This window comes from Copadichromis virginalis, linkage group LG20, assembly GCF_057382275.1.
Source record: "Copadichromis virginalis isolate Kocher_CV1m ecotype Utaka linkage group LG20, C_Virginalis_male_GT1.1, whole genome shotgun sequence".
NCBI lineage: Eukaryota > Metazoa > Chordata > Actinopteri > Cichliformes > Cichlidae > Copadichromis > Copadichromis virginalis.
In genome coordinates this window covers 29,605,750-29,625,037 of record NC_140637.1, presented here as the reverse complement: position 1 = coordinate 29,625,037, position 19,288 = coordinate 29,605,750, and the positions used below count along the sequence as shown (strand labels likewise).

The 19,288-nt window shown below is 41.6% G+C and overlaps 1 long non-coding RNA gene across 1 annotated transcript; it reads left to right on the top strand.

Moving 5' to 3' along the window:
* Positions 1 to 14,337: 14,337 nt before the first annotated feature.
* On the top strand, positions 14,338 to 18,034 carry LOC146685095 (uncharacterized). Its single transcript, XR_014917136.1, has 3 exons — positions 14,338 to 14,484; positions 16,087 to 16,122; positions 16,461 to 18,034. It is a non-coding gene; the product is annotated as an uncharacterized LOC146685095 (long non-coding RNA).
* The last annotated feature ends 1,254 nt before the right edge of the window (positions 18,035 to 19,288 follow it).

Below are 19,288 nucleotides of genomic sequence, written 5' to 3'. Positions count from 1 at the left end.
TAAAGAGGGAAACACATCATCATGTAGCAATTTCAAATATCCAGTGGCCTTGAGGTTTCCATTGATGAAGACTGGACCCACTATCGTTGTACCCCATATACCACACCAAACCAGTTAGTGTCAGACCAATAGCGGTGGTTTTGTTTGTTAACTTCACCATTCACATAAAAGTTTGCCTCATCACTGAACAAAATCTTCTGCGTGAACTGAGGGTCCTGTTCCAATTTTTGTTTTGCCCATTCTGCAAATTCTGGGGCCGATCTGGGTCATCTTCGTTGAGATGCTGCAGTAGCTGGAGTTTGTAAGGGTGCCATTTGTGAGTAGCTAATATCCGCAGAAAGGATGTTCGACTAATGCCACTCTCCAGTGACATGCGGCGAGTGCTACGCTGTGGGCTCTTGCTGAATGAAGCTAGGACAGCCACTGATGTTTCTTCATTAATGACAGTTTTCTTGCTTCCACATTTTGGCAAATCCAACACTGAACCAGTTCCACGAAACTTAGCAAGCAGTTTGCTAACTGTAGCATGGGAGATGGGTGGTCTCGTAGGGTGTCTTGCATTGAAATCTGCTGCAATGACCCGGTTACTGCGTTCACCAGATATCAACACAATTTCGATCCGCTCCTCACGTGTTAACCTCTTCGACATGTCAATGGCTGTGAACAAAGAGAAACTTGTAAATAACTCATGAAAGAATAAAGTTATGTTGAAACCAAGCACACCATTGTTTTTCTTGTGACATTACCAATAAGTTTGATGTGTCACATGGCCCTCTTCCTATTGAAAAAACAAAGGTTGTATCCAAGATGGCCGACTTCTAAATGGCCACCATGGTCACCACCCATCTTGAGGAGTTTGCCCCCTCACATATACTAATGTGCCACAAACAGGACCTTAATATCACCAACCATTCCCATTTTATTACGGCGTATCCATATAAATGGCCCACCCTGTATTACGTGTTGCTCTCTGCCACACAGACAGTTTAGCTATTTTTTCCCATACATTCATGCCTTTATTCCATCACAAGATCAGGTCCCATATGAATTCCTACCCTGGCCTGTCCCTCTCCACACCCTAAAGGAAAATATGTCCTCAATGCCATTTAGCAATGCCGTAGGACAACCCTGTTGCCACATGAAGTCACAATGTAAAGCCAGCAAGAAGCGCATACCATACTAAATGTAGTCAAGTCTAAGACTGGCCATCTGTCAGACAGCATCAAATTAAAAGGTGCAAATCCCAGAAAATGTTAAAATTGCTTTATCTATGCTCTCAGACATGTATCTCTGTTATTTACAACCTACTTGACAGGCTACTATTACATTATTTATTAAGCGTCTACTTTCAAGAAACACACTCCACCAATGTGAAAACGCCTAATTAAAGTTGTTTCCATCAGCTTTTACATGTTTACTCATTTCCCAAGTTTCTAGTTCATGTTTTAAGATATGTACTTTTTGCATTTGTTTTCCTCCATTTGTCCTGATGCAGTGTAAATTAACTGTAGCTGCATGCTGCACTGAAAAAAGAAATCAAATAAAGCACTGATTCCATATTGCTGTAGAAAAAACACTATCAGCTGTTTCGAAAGAAAAGATTAATAAGAAGTACTGTCTGAATTAACATGAACCTCATATGAGAATGTAGTTTAAGCCTTGAATTTTCCACCCCTATGCCCCTGCAGAGTATCAGTTCAAACCTTCCAATTCTCAGCTTTTGTTCAGAGTCACATAAGTCCCCTAGTTCCAAGCTTGTTCCTTTCGCATCTTTTATCCCATCCAAATCTTAGTCCCCCCACCCCTCTATACTCCTGGATTTGGCCAAGAGTAGTGTATGTGTGTCGTGGAATCTGGAATGATGGACTAAACTCAGCTGGTTGTTTTTATTGTGGGGATGATCCCCCCCTTAACATAGTTACAGCTGTCAAATACGTCATGTTTTCTTTCTCCACGCCAAAGCTCAGCCCTTCTAAACTCCTTAATGGTAAGATAATATTGGTTGGAATGGGAGGCTGGAGGAAAAGTAGAGCACTCGAGAGACTTTGTGGGACCCTGAGGTCAGAAGGTGTGGCCTGCACACTGAGCATATAAAGACTGATAAATGTAAAGGTTCGTGAAAAGGTCATTGCTAACAGAAAAATCAACTTCATACTGCACAATACATTTAACCTGGAATATCTAAGTTAATGTGTCTTCAAGGAGAAAATACAATAAAGAATGCCTGCAGCTTGCAAATATCTGGATTATTATGTGAGCTGTATTAACAAAACAACTGTGCATAAGAAAGTGACTCTCTCTCTCAGGCTTAGGGCGTCGGGGGGTTCCCCGGAGGCATCTTCCTTGGGGGGCTCAACCCGGGGTAGCGGTCATGTCCGGTTAGGGGCTCTGTTGGCTCTCAGGTGACTGTTTCCTCGCGGCTGCGTGCAGCGGGGCTAGGGGAGGGTCTGTGCTGACGGACGTGGGTTACTGACCTGGTAGCCTGGCTGCCCCTGGGTGGGTCCGGGATGGGCGTGAGGTTCTGGGGGCGCTCCGTCTCTGGGCTGGGACCCGGACCGGGCCTCGGGGGCTTGGGTCCTGGTTGGTGTGTTGCCGGGGTTGTGGGCGGGTGGGTGCATGGGGGCCCAGCCCTGGAGCGGGGTGCCGCCGGTGCATCGAGCCACCTGGGGGGCTCTTCAACTGGTGGGGGAGATTGTCACATCTTGCAGGAGCTTTCCTCTCTTCAGGAGCTCCCTCTGCAGGAGGGGGAGATACAGGAGAGGTGGAGGAAGATCTCAGCCTGGGTGTTTATTGTCTTATGTAGTCTGGAAGATGAGTGGATGGTGGGGTGGGTGCAGTTTTCTCTGTGGTGGGGTTGGGAGGACTGTCCCGGGCTCTGTGGGGCCGGGAGGCGCTGCTGCGCTGGGCCCCGGTCTGGATGGGCCTGGGCCCCCTTTCCCTGGCGGGTCGCGGAGTATGGGGGTGCCTACTGGGGTCAGCGGGGGAGCTGGCCCCAGGGAAGGGTCACTTGCCCCTCCCTTCCTTCCCTCCCCATCTCCAGCTGCCTCCCTCTTCCCGCTCCACCACAACCACCCACACATGCAGGACCTTGGAGCAGGGGTATGTCACCAGGGTGCAGAGGAGGCTACCCCCCCCCCCCCCCCCCCCCCCCCCCCGTCCCCTTCTGGCTGCCTCTGCCTCAATTTTATCCCACAACTTAGACATTCACATTACTCACACTCTCATTACACATACATATAGGATCTTGGGGGTGGGCACAATCACGGAGTCCAAATCACCATCAGGGTGTATACCTCACCCCTGACGTCGTTGCCCACCTCTCAATTTTAAATACACGTAGACATTGAGGGCTAGCAGGAGGGACCATGCGCTTACCTGCTGCTCTCTGGCAAGTAGCTCCAAGCCCTCCTGGGTTTTAAATGCACCTTAGAACACACATGCATCAACACTACAATGAGCGGGTGGAGGGAGGTTTGGAGTCTTCTCTCACCCCCATTCTCTGCGACCTGCTGGAGCGGGGGGGCTAGGAGGAGGAGTTGGCCGTCCGACTGCGGTCTGGAGTTTGGGGCCTTCCTGCTGCTGCAGAGTCGGGGCGGTCTGTCTCCCCCCACCGTAGGGAAAAGGGTAACACCACCTGGGTCTGGGTGCAGTTCCCCCCTCCAGGGGCAAGAGCACCTAGACCCGGTTTGTAGAGTACGCTTGGGGAGTGTGATCGTGTGTACAACGTCTCTTTATGTCTGTCTCCACGTTGGTTGAGTGTGGAGTAAGTGCATATGAGAGCATGAGGGTGGGAATGGATGTTGTATCTGTGTGTGCCTGTATGTCTGTGTCTATATGTCAGGTTGGGTGTCAGGCGCCACCTCTCTGGGGACATCTCAGGCCCTCCAAGGTATGGAGGCCTATCTCCCCCTACCACCACTTCCCCTGCCAGTGGCGGTCCCCCTTGGACATCGGTGCGTTGGTGGTTCTTTGTGTCCGGGGGTGGGCGTCCAGGTACACACCGGCTCACTCCTTGGCGGCCGCTTATCGGGGCCTGGAGCCCGGGGCTCGCTCGGGCCACTTCGGAGGTGGGGTGCCCCCGGCCTCTCGGCCTGGGGCTCGGTCACTCAGGCGCGGCTGGCTGCCGGCGGAGCTCACGGGCGCGTCACTGCAACTCCCCCTGGCTTCTGCTCCGCGGCTGCTGAGTGAGCCCTCATCTGGGACTCTCCTCAGCTCTTTCTGGGACAGTGGCGCAGCTGCCCCTCTGTTGGTCTTCCTTGGTCTCTTGTGTTCTGGGGGCCTCTGGATGTCTGGAGTTTTGATCTCCTCCATACCTGCTTCATGCCCTGAAGGACGGGGCTGTGGCCCCCCCACACCCTCTAGCAGATTATTACATGAAGGAACCTTTTAAAAAACAAAAAACAAAAAACAAGCGCGTCCATGCTCACAGGTGTACACACGGGTGATCACACCCACAAACTACACCCTTTTTGGCTCCTACCTCAAAGCACACTGTGTTCTGTTGATCTTATGTGCTGCACAATAATGTTTAACATTTAGTATTTACTGTCATATTCCCATATATCATTGTGATGTTGTTTATTCTATTACTCTTGTTCTCTTCTGCTTGTTTTCTTTTTTCTTTCTCAGCAGGTGACCCAGGTGATTGATATATGCATTTTTTTTTTCTCTGCCCGTTCTGTTGGTTTTTGTCTTTTGCCCTTCTCCCCCGTCCCTCTTCTCAACTGTTTCTCTTTCCCTCTTTCTTTCTCCCCTTCTTTCCCCCAGTCAAGTCTGTCCCGTATTCAGTAAGTGAAAATAAAATAAACAATAAAAGGTGAATCAAATGGACCATTACGGCAAGGCTGGGATGGTCAATTTGGTAAAGTAAATCCGTTGGGCATCTTTCTTTGCCTTTAGACAACAATTCTGATGGCAAAAGAGCCAAACGGGACAGGCCAAAAAAAAAAAAGAAAAAAAAAAGAAAAGAAAGTGACTCTCTGAGGCTTTGACCGTGATAACATACTCTCTTTAGTCATATACAGTATTCCTACCGTTTATTCAGTTATGGCAGAGAGCTCTAAATCCCAATGTGGATACAGTGAAACAGATATTCTGTTTTCTTTTGGATTCATTCATTACATCTGAAAAAGAGAAAGCCTTTAATAAAAAACAATGTTTTTTTTTAATGTCGCATTCACCAAATTTGGAATCACATTGATGCCCATTTGTGATATGTGTATAAGAATTTCTTTTATTTATGTATTAATCACATTATTTTATTGTATAATGCCTTGGTGCAACTGGATTTTAGCATGTCTCACACTCATGCAGTTAGACAGAGGGTGGGGGTCTGGTAAGGAAGTTGGGGGAAGCAGAAAACTCCACAGGAAGAATCTTTTGTCTCTTCAGAGACTCTGGGAGGTAGCAAGGGAGTGTGAACCTTAAGGTGTGAAATAGCTGTGTACTGCCTTTTGTTCCTGGACAAGGTATTTAACTAAGAGCCATGCTAGGCTCAGAGAGAGAATCTGCTGACCGTCTGCCCCACGATCATGCATGCTCTCCACCAAGCTTGGTTTTCTGTTCTTTGTCTTGACTAAAGAATGTTAGCTACTGCTCACCGCTTGTCTGCAGGGTTTATTTAATGGAAAACTTCCACAACGTATGTAAGCGTTGGAGCAAGTGCACACTGCTTTTAAACAACCTTCTAAGGTTTTTCAAACATGGCTGGTTAACTTAAAATTTACTTTAAAATTAACATGTTCCCCTCCTTGTGATTCATGTATGATGATACTTCTTAAGAGGTGCATTTAACCGGACCAAGTTACTATGCACAAGGTGCCTGGTGTTAGAGAGACTGCAATGATTGGTTTTGTTCTCATCCACCAGTGTGGTTCAAATTGCAATTACTGACAACTACATTTTTCAGAGCAAATTTTCCATTCAACCACATCCCAGAAGTGTTCAACTGGATTGAAATCTGGTGACTGCATAGGCCAGTGAAGTCACTGTCATGTTCAAGAAACCAGTTTGGTGCAAAACCATCTATGTTATAAAGCTATGTTTAGCTTTATAACATAGATGGGTATATTGTCCCAGATGGGATAGGTTCCAGCACCCCCCACGACACTGATAAGCGGAAGCAAATGCATGCATGGATGGGTATATTGTGGGCATAAAGAGATAGATATAGTCAGCAACAATACTCGAGTGGCTGTGGTATTTGAATGAGCATCAAATGGTACAAAGGGGCCCAATGTGTTCTAAGAAAATACTCAAAACTCCACCATCACCAGTCTGAACCGTTGATACAAGGCAGGATGGATCCATGCTTTGTGTTGTTTACTCCAAATTCTAACCATTACCAGGCAATGTTTTTCCAGTCTTCTATTGCCCAGTTTTGGTGAGTTTAGGTTAATTTTAGCCTAAGTTTCCTGTTCTTAAGGTGAAAATATCCATTGAACTACTGCTCAGTGGATATTTTCTATTTTTCAGATCATTCTCTGTAAAGTGTAGAAATTATGTGGGGAAAATCCCACTAAATTATTAATTCATGAAATCTCCAAAAGTTGACTCTGTTCATCTGGACGTAGCGTTTTCAGTGGGAGAAACGTTTCGTCACTCATCCAAGTGACTTCTTCAGTCTCAGCTGACTGCAGGTTTCCCCAATCTTGTAAACAGTACACTTGCATAATGACTGAAACCAGCTCATTGAATGAACAATGGGCTGGGAGGTCAGTTCCTTCATCATGATTATGCAAATGCTCATGACCACTGATCAAAGACCACTGATCAAATTCATGAAATACTCAGAGAAACCTCAAGCAACAACAATCTTTAACATGTCAGTAAGCCTAAATGCTTTGAGTTGCTCACATGAGCTTGGTTGATTGGATATCTGTGTATACAAGTCACTGAACAGATTTACCTGACAAAGAGAGAAAAAAAATGCAATTTTTACTTCTCTACATATACAATTACAACTATTATCCATCTCTTTTGCTTATCCTTTTTCAGGGTGGGGGGCTGTAGCCTATCCCAGCTGTCTCAGGGCGAGAGGCAGGGTACACCCTGGACAGGTTGCCAGTCTAACACATAGACACAGACTCGCACTCACATTCCCGCAATTTAGAGTTTCCAGTTAACCTATCTGCACGAACAGCATGTATTTGGACTGTGGGAGGAAGCCAGAGTACCAGAGCATGCAAACACAGGGAGAACATGTAAACTCCACATAGAATGACTGATGATGGAATTGAACTCAGAACCTTTATGCTGTGAGGCAACCGTGCTAACCACCGTAATTATTACAGCTGTTACAGTTGTGACAGTTTGAAATACAGAGCGTACCAACCGTTGCCTGACAGTCAAACAACAACTTACTGTTGAAGTACCAAATGCAGTTAGGAAGGATGTGAATGGGTGTCTAAACATGACAGGAGGAAGTTAAAGAAATGTGAGCCGCTTTTTTACTGGCATTTTAGAAGTGGTGAAAGGGCCACAGCAATCCACAGCAACCGGAGAGAAACCTAAGATACTTGAACATAGTTTAAAAAAACATGCATTGGGGAAATGTAATTTGCAGTTTCAAAGCTGGGATCCACATTAAAGGTAGGTGTTCTTTTGAAGACAAATATGGGGTTTCCCTGACTAATGTGCACACATAAGGGATTGACCAGACTGTCATTGTGTACATTATGGTTTTAAATGCAGTTTTTATTGGTTCTTTTTTAAAAGTCAGTAATACTAGGACACTATTTAAATCTCAAACTACATCTTATTTTCATAAATGGGATTAGATTATTCCTTTATTTAAACTCTTGTTAAGTCATTTCAGGTCATACAATAGTTTGCAATAGATTTTTCTGAGGATTTTTCTGTGGTGCATTTTGAAAGTAACGAATTCAAACTGAAAAGGTGATATTTCACATTTTGTCTCCATAGAAACCAAGACAACATGTAACAACGGAAACTTGAATTGATATTCCATCTGTTTCCTGCAAATCTCTCTGTGATATTGTTGTCTATTACCAACATCTGCTGTAGGAAAGAATCTGGAAAACATTGCCTCTTGTTTCCAGTGATGCAACAATCCAGAAGGCACATATCACCCTTTAGTAAACTGTAGTAAGCCTGAGCACAGTTGATTGCAGTAGAACAATTATTTACAAAACCAGTTACGAGTTTACAAAATCACTACACCAGACAAACTACACAATAACCCCACATTTTAGGTCTAATTTATTAGGCTAATAAAAAATACCTCATTTTAGCCTCAAAACACTTCTCAGCTACCCACTATAAAGTAGGTGTATACAGAAACACAACATTCTTCAAGTGACTTGCATGAGGTGCTTTTCCAAACTAGAGTTAAGAATGGACTGGAAAGTAAATGTGATATTGTTGGGTTAGGATGCCCCCTGCTGTGGCCTTAGGGCCAAACTGCAAACTCAAAGTTAAAAACGCAATAAACAGCCTATTCTTTTTTTTTTGTTCTCTCCGGAAGCAGGCCGACAGACACAGCTACTGCTGCTGTTCACCATCAGCTCAACATATGGACATTCTTCACTTGACTCTACAACTTGATGATCAGTTTTTTCAAGCATAATTTTCCACAGAGGAATGGCCAACAATGAAGAGACAGCAACATTCAAGCCTAATATCTGCAGAAATATTATACATTAATGCCTTGGTACTGGAGGTAAAAGATCCAGTTAATCTATCTCTTTGTGCCTGATAATAAAATGATTTAAAAACAAATTAATCTTCATAGAGCCAACACGGGGAAACTGTACGGAAAAAAGTTACAGGAACATCTTAAAATTGAAAAGTAGCTACTCACTGAACTTACCAGCTGGATGTGCCAACATAGCATTGCTGTCCATCAAAAAACATGTATCGCCACTTTTGACTTTTTATAAATGTAATGTGCTCATTCTACTCTCAGGTGTAAGAACTCAAATAACTAATGAAAATAAATGTAGTAGATTTATAGAGCCTTTGCTTTAAAAAAAAAAAAATGCAATTCAAAGTGCTTCACAGGTCTCGGTCCAATCAATAATCTATGTTAAACCATGAAGCTGTGTTTTTATTACTCATCTTGTTGTGATGTCAGAAAAGAGAACACGAAGAACAAACAGTACTAACAAAGTTTAAGAAGAATTAATTTATGCAGACTAAAGCAGTGCTCAACTATGTTGACGTTGGGTAAAACACTAAATCAAATCCTATGTTCTGCAATCTTTTTTTATTTACTTGAAAGTAATGAATATGAATCTTCTGCTGCCATTGTGCTAGGTGAATATGTTGATGTAGGTTAACACAGTGTGGCTTGTCGGGGAAGGCCAAGAAAGAGGGCAAATCCAAGGACCTGGATGAATGTCCAGAAAAAAATCTGAATGAGAGGCCGGTCTTATACTAGTATTTTGGGGACAAACTGGACTGAAAGGAAACACTTTGTTAAACCGCTGGTGTAGGAGAGCAGTGTGAACCAGTGATGAACAGAAGCAACTGAACCCAGGAGGTCAACATCAGTTTTTTTGCCACCTTGTGGTGGACGGTAGAAGAATCAGTTTGCCAGCAAATACTCCTGTTGATCTTTGGCATTAAGCAGTGGTGTTTTTTGAAGTGGGTAGGAAGAAGAGGGAAAATTCCAGAGAAGACGTAGAAAGCAAAGGTGAGGAGTTAGACAGAACAGCAGGACTTCCTCAAGACCTTTCTTCTGGAGCATCCCTGTAGGTCACTGTACCTTCACACACTCCTCTGCAAACCATTAAATCCAGTGTGGAATCCAGTCTCTGTCAATGCAAGTGTTCAAAAAATATTAAAAGACTTAAATCTGTCCCTAGTATACTTTTTGTGCATTTAAAGCAGGGAACAACAGTGCTGCCATGTGGGACGAATGACGCATGAAAAAAGACTGTGTAGGCTATGAAGGAAACTGACAATAAAAAATCCAAGTGGTTACATGTATTGACCTACAGGGTCTCCCTGCTCTGCCACAAGCTTCAAGCTTTTGCCTTTTGTTTTTTATAAAACAAAACTAAGCGCACATAACTTTACCATCTATGACAAGGCATCATGTGATGCAACAATTTACCTTTGCCATTTGAGTTATTGGCCTCTCTGCCAGTAAGTTTGCTTCATGCATTGTACGTTTTCTTGAAGAAAACTCCTCATATAAAGAATACATCCTGTGAAGAGATGGATGCGGCTACCAGAACCGAAACCTCCTCTTATGCAACACCCTCCGCAAGTTTGCTACTGAAAACAAGAAGCAAGTTACGCAGTAGTATCTTAAAAGATGTCACACACAAATAGAGGGTAATTTGCTGCATAGTGAGAGAAGCCAAAGGAACAGAGACATCCATGTATCAGGTGAGTGTCCCGCTGTGATCCAGGGAGCTATGCCCAATCCACGGCCATACCATGTGAGATACATGGACTACAGTTTCTTCGCACACTTCAGCCAAGTGCACACCTGCAAGTCAATCCGACCGGGGAAAAGTGCTGCAGATCCAACAATGGATTCTCTCATTTACTTCACATTTACTTTACTTTCACACTGAGATGATTCCAGGCTATTAAAAAAAATGCATGCTTACTTTTGAACATGTGAGTCCAATTTTATGTTTATATAATGTGTGAATGTGTTAAAACTCAGTTTTTGGTTCTCTCTTCTGCCCCTATTTTTTCTTCTTTCCTCCTTTGATATGAGTCGATCCACTAGATTCAATGCTGGTGAAACTATATCATACCACCACCACTGATAACGTACAACCCTAACCAACCTCAGGAAGAAGAGGAGACATCACAGTGTCACTATTATACAGCACCAGATGAGAAATTAAGAAGCTTAACATCTTCAAACGCTTAATTTTTTTTAACATGATACAGTGTCGTGTTATTGACCTTAGCACTAGAAAGTGTGCACCAGAAATTACTGGTAAATTCTCATAATATGTGGTCAAATGTATCTTAAGGAGGAAATCACTACAGATAATTTTATTACTCTTAATAGCCTTCGGACATTATTTGGCCAAGCTCGAAGTTTTTATAGAAATTGGGAAACTGCCAGGCTAGGAGTTGAGCTAGATTAGCTTTGGGTTGTTTTTTTAAGACCAACCTGTCAGACGGATGCGTTCGTGTCTGTGGAAGAAGGCTAGCAATTAGCACAGAAATGCTGCGCATTTAATTTAAATATAGACGAGGCTTCGATGCAGCGAGTGCGTTGTGTGGAAATAGCCTTGCTATCGCTAATTCAACGGCTGAATGGGGAACAAGTAGAGACCCAGGACGTGAGGACATTTGAAAAACACGCATGTCCACTTGTGGTCACACCGAAACAAGTAAGTACATTTGAAATATCAAACGGCGCACTGATGACTGTGTAAAGTCATTTCGCATCCCAAATGTGTACCAAAAATAGCATTATTGCTTCATTTAGGTATTTAGTTTTACATGAAACGTGTATTTTTTCATGCTCCTGATTTTATTTATTTATTTACTTATTGGATGTACGTGCTAATCGTTGGACAAGTGGCACAGAAGTTGACCCTTTATTTGGTTCAGCTGACACTGGAGGGTTTTAGTAGATGAACTGTGCTTTTATAGTCCACTGATTATGTCTAGGCCTGGGCTTTGATGAGTGAACTCCAGAAGCTTAAATTGTATTCCTTTTGAGACATTTAAAGGTGAATCGGGTCTTATGCTTGGGATCATTGAGGCTGTGCATTACCCAACTTTGCTTGAGTTTCAGCTCAGGGACTGATAGCAGTTCACCCAATTCATTTTTATTTATATAGCGCCAAATCACAACAGCACTTGCCTCAAAGTGATTGTAAGGTGAAGACCCTACAGTAATACAAAAAAAACCAACAACCCATGAGTCAGATGATCTCCTATGAGCAGCACTTGGAAACAGTGGGGAGGAAAAACTCCCATCACGTGAGGCCCTTAGCAGCCTAGGCTCATTGCAGCAGGGAGGTTTCAGGGTCACCTGATCCAGCCTTAACTACAAGCTTTATCATAAACTTTTAAGCCTAATCTTAAAAGTAGACAGAGCACCTGTTCCCCAAAATCTAAACTCGTTGCACAGAAGAGGGGCCTAAAGCTTAAAGCTCTGCCTCCTATTGTACAGTGTAATACTCTCAGACTGATACCCATCAGTCTGAGAGCAAAGTGCCCTACTGGGGCGATATGGTACTATGGCATTTTTAAGATAAGATGGGGTTGTTCAAGACCAATTTTGGATTTAACAGAGTGAATGAAGATAAGCCAATATGGGAGAAATATGCTCTCTTTCTAGCCCCTATCAGTACTCTCACTGCAGCATTTCGGATTAACTAAAGGTTTTGGTGTTTGCCATCGGATTTCATGGATAGATGAGGCTGGTTATCATCTGCAGTGTAAATGTGTGCTATGCCTTCTAATAATGCTACCTAAGCAAAGACACCCCAATAACTTTAGTTTGCCACCTCCATGTTTCATCGTAATACATATTATGTTCTGTTTATAGAATTTTGTGTTTGATTTACCCAAAATATAATGAGACCACTTTCTATTGAGCAGTTGAATTTTCAACCACTGGGTGGACGGAGCACTCTCCCATCTACAAAAAAGATTTAAGGATCCTCAGTTTGTGTTTTGGCAAATTCACAAAAGCCTTTTGTATTCTTATTGGTTAGCAATTGTTTTTGCACTGCCACTGTTCCATAGCTGATTTTCCACTGTCTTTTGATCAGTGAAGTCTGACCTTTACTGATATGAAAACAGCCTGCTCCTTGTATGCTTTCATTAGATATCTTGTAACTTCCTCAATGAGCTGTCACAGAAGGATTTTTGGATAAGCTGCCACTCCTGGGAAAGGTAAATGTTGTTCCAAGTCATTTCTGTGTGTGGACAATGTATCCAAAGTTTTGTAGGCCTTTCCAGATATATATTTCAATCAGCTTCTTTCCTTTTATCTTCTTCTATTGTTTCTATTTAATTTTGGGACAGCAAGGTACCGGTGAGACTGTTTAGCCAACATTAAGCTATGTGATAAACTAAGTGGTAGAATAGTTTCCTTTTTTAGTTTAATAAATATAACTATCATTAAAAGCTTGTTCCAGGACTTTTATAATTATTGTTTTCTGTTGAACTGAAACAGTTTAGTTTAAAATAGAGAAATTGACAAAATCAGTAAGAAGACAAATTCCTTTTTCATTACACTGTATTTGAATAGCTTTTACATACAGTACTGTTCAAAAGTCTTAGGCTGTCTTTCATTTCTTTATAATTTGGTGGGAAACTAGAAATATGGGGCTTTGTTAAAACGCATATGGAAATAAAATATATAAGGCAAAAACAGAATCTGTATAATTCTAATGAGCTTGAAAGTCAACATTTGTATTGAACACATTTTTTTCTTCATTAAACTTCATCAAATGTCTTGAACAAGCTTTCTTGCCATTTTTTTAAGTAGTAGTTCTCCAGGCTTCTTGAAGAATGTTCAAAGGTCAAAGATCATCCAACAGTACTGCAATAATGTTGAGGTACAGTCGATGACTGATAGTTTTCTCTAGTGTGTTTTCTATGTATGCCTTTGTGCATTAGCAGCATTTTTCTGGTTCATTATCATGCTAAAAGCTGAGCCCCTTTTCAATCAGACTGCTTCATGATGGGTCAAAATCTGGCAGTTCTTTCCCCACAGTGTGGGAGACCCATGCCTGCCCCATTGTTATCTTGATATTTTTCATAGATTCAGCTAAAAAATGGCTTTTTCTTTTTTTTTTGGCAGACCACTAGTCCTTAAAAATACAATTTAAAGTTGCTTCTTTACGAAGTTGTCTTTTACATGTAGACATATCACTGATTCATCCCTTCCGTCAGTCTTCTCCTGCTTGAATCATTCACAGATTCGTTTTAAGTGGTTTAAAAAAAATTGGAAGATCCTCAGAAAGCCTGTAGAAGTTTTCCCCAAGCCCACTTAAAAATACAAGAAAGTCTCACTCCTTAAAAACAACATTAAGAAACAATGGATGGCTGGAGAGTTTTTCAAAGCACTGTTGATGCAGTGTTTTTACTACGCAGTGAGATAACGTTGCGTCGCATATTAGGCCAATTTTTCCAGAATAAACAGCTGCGTGAGCTTGGAAATTCTTATTAATCATATATTCAACATATCAATGTCCTCTTACTTCGTATTTAAACCGGAAATTTCCCGAAAGGACTCTTCTCCCTTCGCCCGTATCGACTTCCGCCCCGTGCCTGTTTGTAAACATGCGTCAAGACCACGTGATCCTGTCGACGTATTTCAGAGCCCCGTCCAATCAGAAAACGGGGGTGTGTGCGAGTGGGCGTGGTTGAATTCTGTTGCTGTGAAAATGTCGATGGACTACGGGTTTTCATTAGGGCAAGGGACCACTCTGGAGCCAATGTTAACCAAGAGGTTGATGGGAGGTTATATCAGCGACGAAGAAGCAGTTATAGTGAACCGGAGAGGTTGCGAAAGAGTCGCTGTCGGTAAGCAGCCTCATCATCAGATCTTCAGGAAGAAACTGTTTATTTACATCTACCGGCTGCTCCTATGAGTCATGTAACATAATCTGTATGTATATAGGCTATAGTGCCCCTACTCTGGGTGATGAGCTGTTTTAGTGATGTTTACTAACGTTCTTCGTTTGTTTGGGGGGGGGGGGGGGGTTGTTTTTTTTCTGTGTTATATAATTGTACTAGCGTTGAGCTTTGCTTATTTAAAACTACAGCTAATCGTAAAACAGTTGCTATGTTTCGTTTTATTAAAGGCCGATTAAAAATTACGCATGAACGTGATATGATTATTATAGTGCAGTGCGCAGTTTCCAGGGTTGCTTCCCAACGTTACCCGGAAATAATTTAGAAAAAAAAAAGAAAAAGTATTTGTTACAAACTGTTCCCTTATAAAACATGTCTGTGCGCATTTGTGGCTCATTTTCTTCGGAGACAGTGAGAGGGGCAGAGTTGGGTGGGAAGGTGTGCTGGATGCTTACTGCAGGAGGATGTTGCGCACTTCAATTTACCCCCGGAGTGAGTGGTCCGTGCATCCATGCGGTACTGCGTAATAATTTGTTTTCGAGAAAGATGTTGATAACGTGTTTGTTTATGACTTTTAGTTTGTCATTTCGGGTGCAGAATTTAAATTATTGAAATTTAGGACGTGTAGTCATGTGCATGAGTGTCTTGATTGAGTAAGTTTAAAATTAAGTTACAACACGGAGTAAAACTAGTTTACCTTGAAAACTGTAATTCATAATAGGTAAACCATAGAGAAGCTACTACTCCTCCAGTCACTTTGCGTGATATACTGACTTTGAATTGTGTTATGATTGCACCTGTCAGAGTGCGTCACGCTAATATAGCACAATTTATTCTTAACATGTTTAAACTGTCATGTTGAAAGTAATAGAAAATAAACAATAAAATATGACAAAACTTAAAATTATGTAAGATGTTTTTTTTTCTTCCGCTGTTCATGAGCAAAATTACATCCTTGAGTTACTAATTTCAAAACTTGCTCCCGATTTATTTCTAAAGGCTCATTTTTTGTTGTTTGTTGATGTTTATTGTGTGCCCTGTTGTTCCAGTGCCTTGACTCAGCTCCATCCATCCAGAGGTTTCTGTCATACGCACTTTTTATTCCTGATGTAAACAAACCGTCAGAGGGCAATACCTTCGATCACCAAAAGATGGCGTATTTATGCAGGGTTACAGAACAGTTTGTTCTGAAGCAAGAAAGTTCTCTAAACACTGTTCTTGGAATGAGTCAGATATTGGGAAGCATTGATGCAACACTACAGATTGAGGGTGAAACAGCAGCTTGCGCATCTAAATGAGGGGTAACGAATGTATTTTTCATTCATTTTTGTGCCTGGTAATGTTAGAAACCTCCAAATGACTGCAATCCTTTTAACAACTCGAGTTGCTGACGTCTTCAAATGCACATTAAGAGACCATTTTCAGGGTTGAGATTGAAATGCTATAGGAATGTTTCTGGAATTTAACGTAGTTAAAATAGACGACATAGTTCAACGTAGAAATAAAAAATGCTTAACCTCTCAGCTGATATTGCTGTTTATCTTTTCACAGAGCAAAAGTAGAGACACGCTCAACTTCCCTTGAAAGGTGAGAACCAGCACACTTCTCAGAAAACCAGGTCAGCCAAGTTTTTTGTAGAACAAATGGCAGAACAGAGCAGTAGTCCATTGTTTTTATCAAATGTTATCCAAAAGTCAAGTATCTGTGTGATATTTGCAATATTTTTGAAGGTTGTTAAGTCAAGGGTGTGGCCAGTAGTTGGTGATTATACCTACAAACAACATGTCACATTTTAACATGTAATATGTTACTTTTTGTTACCCTACTTTATCGTTTTTAGATATATAAAACTATGGACCTTTAAATAATATTTTTGTTCTAGATCATATCATATTTTTATCTATCCATCTGACATGGTTTTTTAGGAGCTTCTTCCGATGGCAAAGCTCTGCCAGATGTCTCTTCATGATACAGCGACTGATGCTTAACACTTCTGAGAGGCAACTTGAAACCAGGTAATAAAAGGTAACAACTGTTTTGTTTTACTTAAGACAACATAGATTTTAGACTTTTTCTTTTTTAGCCTGAGATCAAAAATATGCGCAGCTGCATTCAGGATTTTTATTCTTTGTTCCCATTGCAGCCAGAAAACAATATCAATGGAGCTGACTGGGCACCTTTCCAAGGGAGAGATTAAGGTTTAGGAAGTGGAACAGGCATGGCTGATAGATGACATGGCTAAAATTAACACACTACCCACTGGATGAGGAGAATAAATAGCTGACAGGAAGGACCAACACTTTAAAAGCATGTACCCTTAAAGTCACATAATATAACTGTCAGCACAACCATTGTCACACTAAAACTTCCTGTTCCTGTTAGAGGGCTACAGATTGGACCCTTTAGCATTTCCCAAGTTATCAAAAATGCTGGAATATCTAGAAAGATTGGAAATGAATGAAATTATTTCATTTTATTCAATTTTAGAAAGTTTATGTTTTGTAGATGGCCAAGTTTAGAAATACCTGCAACTTAAAGTAAAAAAAATACTGCATCTTAAAGTAGTAGGTTAACTTAACATAAAGTGTTGCACTTAATAGCGTAAAGCTCAACGTGAAAAATATACTTCTTAGTCTTTTTCTAGTTATTTTGCAAGAGATGCACAGGACATCTTCATCCTAGAGGAGCAGATAGACCTCAATCCTCTGATCAATACCCTCTACTTCTACCGGTCTGCACGGAGCAAACATGCTTTGATCCCTCGGCTCCCTTACATTTCCCATATAGCTCGAGGGTGAAAGCTGATTCTTTTAGCAATGCTCTTCTTTCTCAATCCTGTAAGGTGAAGCTGTGGGCTCTGTGTTCTTGGGCTCCAGTGGGGAATTAGGACATCACGAGCTACAAGTGCTTTAGGGAAGAAAATTTACAGCCACATGAAATGCTGGAAATCTACACTTGCAACTGGAGAATAATGGAAAATTTAAGGCATAAAAATAGAGAGCTTAGTTTGTGCTTCAGAGGCTCAATGAAGCCTTTGAACTCACTGTAAAACTAAAAGGTTTAGGAGATCAGTGTGACCGGACTGCAGTAGAAAAAATATTCTCAAAACATAGTTGACATCCACTTCAGCACTTGAGTACAAACTTGCAGTTATAATGTTAGGCTTAAACATTTTCCTCCGTGTTTTTAAAAATGATGAATTATTAATCAAAGCACTAGTTCAGTGTTAACATTGCCGTGTATCTCTAATATAAATAGGTGTGGTGGTGAAATGACAAGCAAACTTTATTTGGCTTTCGGTAGCTGAGACAAAGCTTTTGTTTCAGTTTAGTTTATAAAGGGCACTTTATGCTTCTGAAATGTGAACAGACCTAATAGGGACAGATGAGCTCATAAAAGGGACAGAACCAGGCTTGTTCCTCTTGTCGCCCTGCCCGGACGCTGCTTCCTGTATTGTTTGCATAGATTCAAATATCATTTTTGTTACGCTTAGCTTTCTTCAGACTAATTTTGTATATTGACACTGTGAATACATTCACCTAGTCTGTATATAGATTTATAGTTCGTATCTAATAATATACTCCGTCTGTTTTTATCTCTTTCCACAGACCACAGACAGAATTTGTCGTATCGTCCGCAGTCGGTAGGAATAGCAGTTGTAGTGTTCACAAGGTACCATACTGTAGTTCAGGTAAAGTGTCGTGTCTAATGGAATATTAACAGATTGTCTGGAGTCGTTTCATAAGGTAAACAGAATGATTTTAATGGTTATTGTTTTTAACTTTCTCTTTTTATCCTCCTGCAGTGCCAATGTCTCATTTATATTAGAAATGAAGAAACATCTGTTCGAGGTATGTGAACAATCACACAATCTGCAACCCGAATTCTTAAAATAAACTCAGCTAATGTTTTACTGAATCAAAGCAGACTATTTATAAATCGGGAATCGCAGTCCTTTTAAGGACATCTAACGTAGTACCCATGTTTAGATCTTATATTTTAAAGTGTAATCACTTTAAAGTATAAGCTTACATTCTTTTTCACAATATACATGAAACGGTTAACAGCACAGTGCCCTGTGTGTCCTTTAGGGCAGCACTGAGGTTGAGAGCACTGAAAGAGGAAGTATATGTTGTAGGGCTATTCACGGTCTTGATGTGTCAGAGTCAGGATGTGATGGTCAGTCACTTTGCACTACATATATTTTTCCTTCTCTAATCTGGACCTTGGCGACTGAATGCGGAACCATATGCATTCTACAACCTGTACAATGAATCTACAGTAAATCACCATATTAGGTACATACAGCATAGCCACACAGTGTTAAACAGGGTCCTGTTTGTTTCAGAGATAAGTCGGATTCTTCCTTAGACAGCTTTAAAAAGCCAAAGGACCATTTTAGTGCTTATGCAACAGATACACACTCTGGTGATGTGCCTTTAAAACCAGTGGCTTGTCAGGTGATCGAGGAGGCTCAGTCAGTTCTGCCTCACAGACAGAGAAGCCAGAGTGTGTCTCTAGCCGAGAGCAGAGAGGAGAGTGCCAGAGAGAAGGGCAGCGGAATGAGAGAGACCCAATTATAAGGGACATAGGGGGAAATGGGGACACAGCAACGTCACAGAGTGGGGGAGAGGGAGCCTTGGTCCCTTTAACTGCAGTCTGCTCATGCTCACTTGCCTTCTCTGGCACCTAGCAAGTGTGTTTCTGGCTCAGCTTGATCAAGAGGCTGCGTTGTGTAGCCACAACAGTGGTA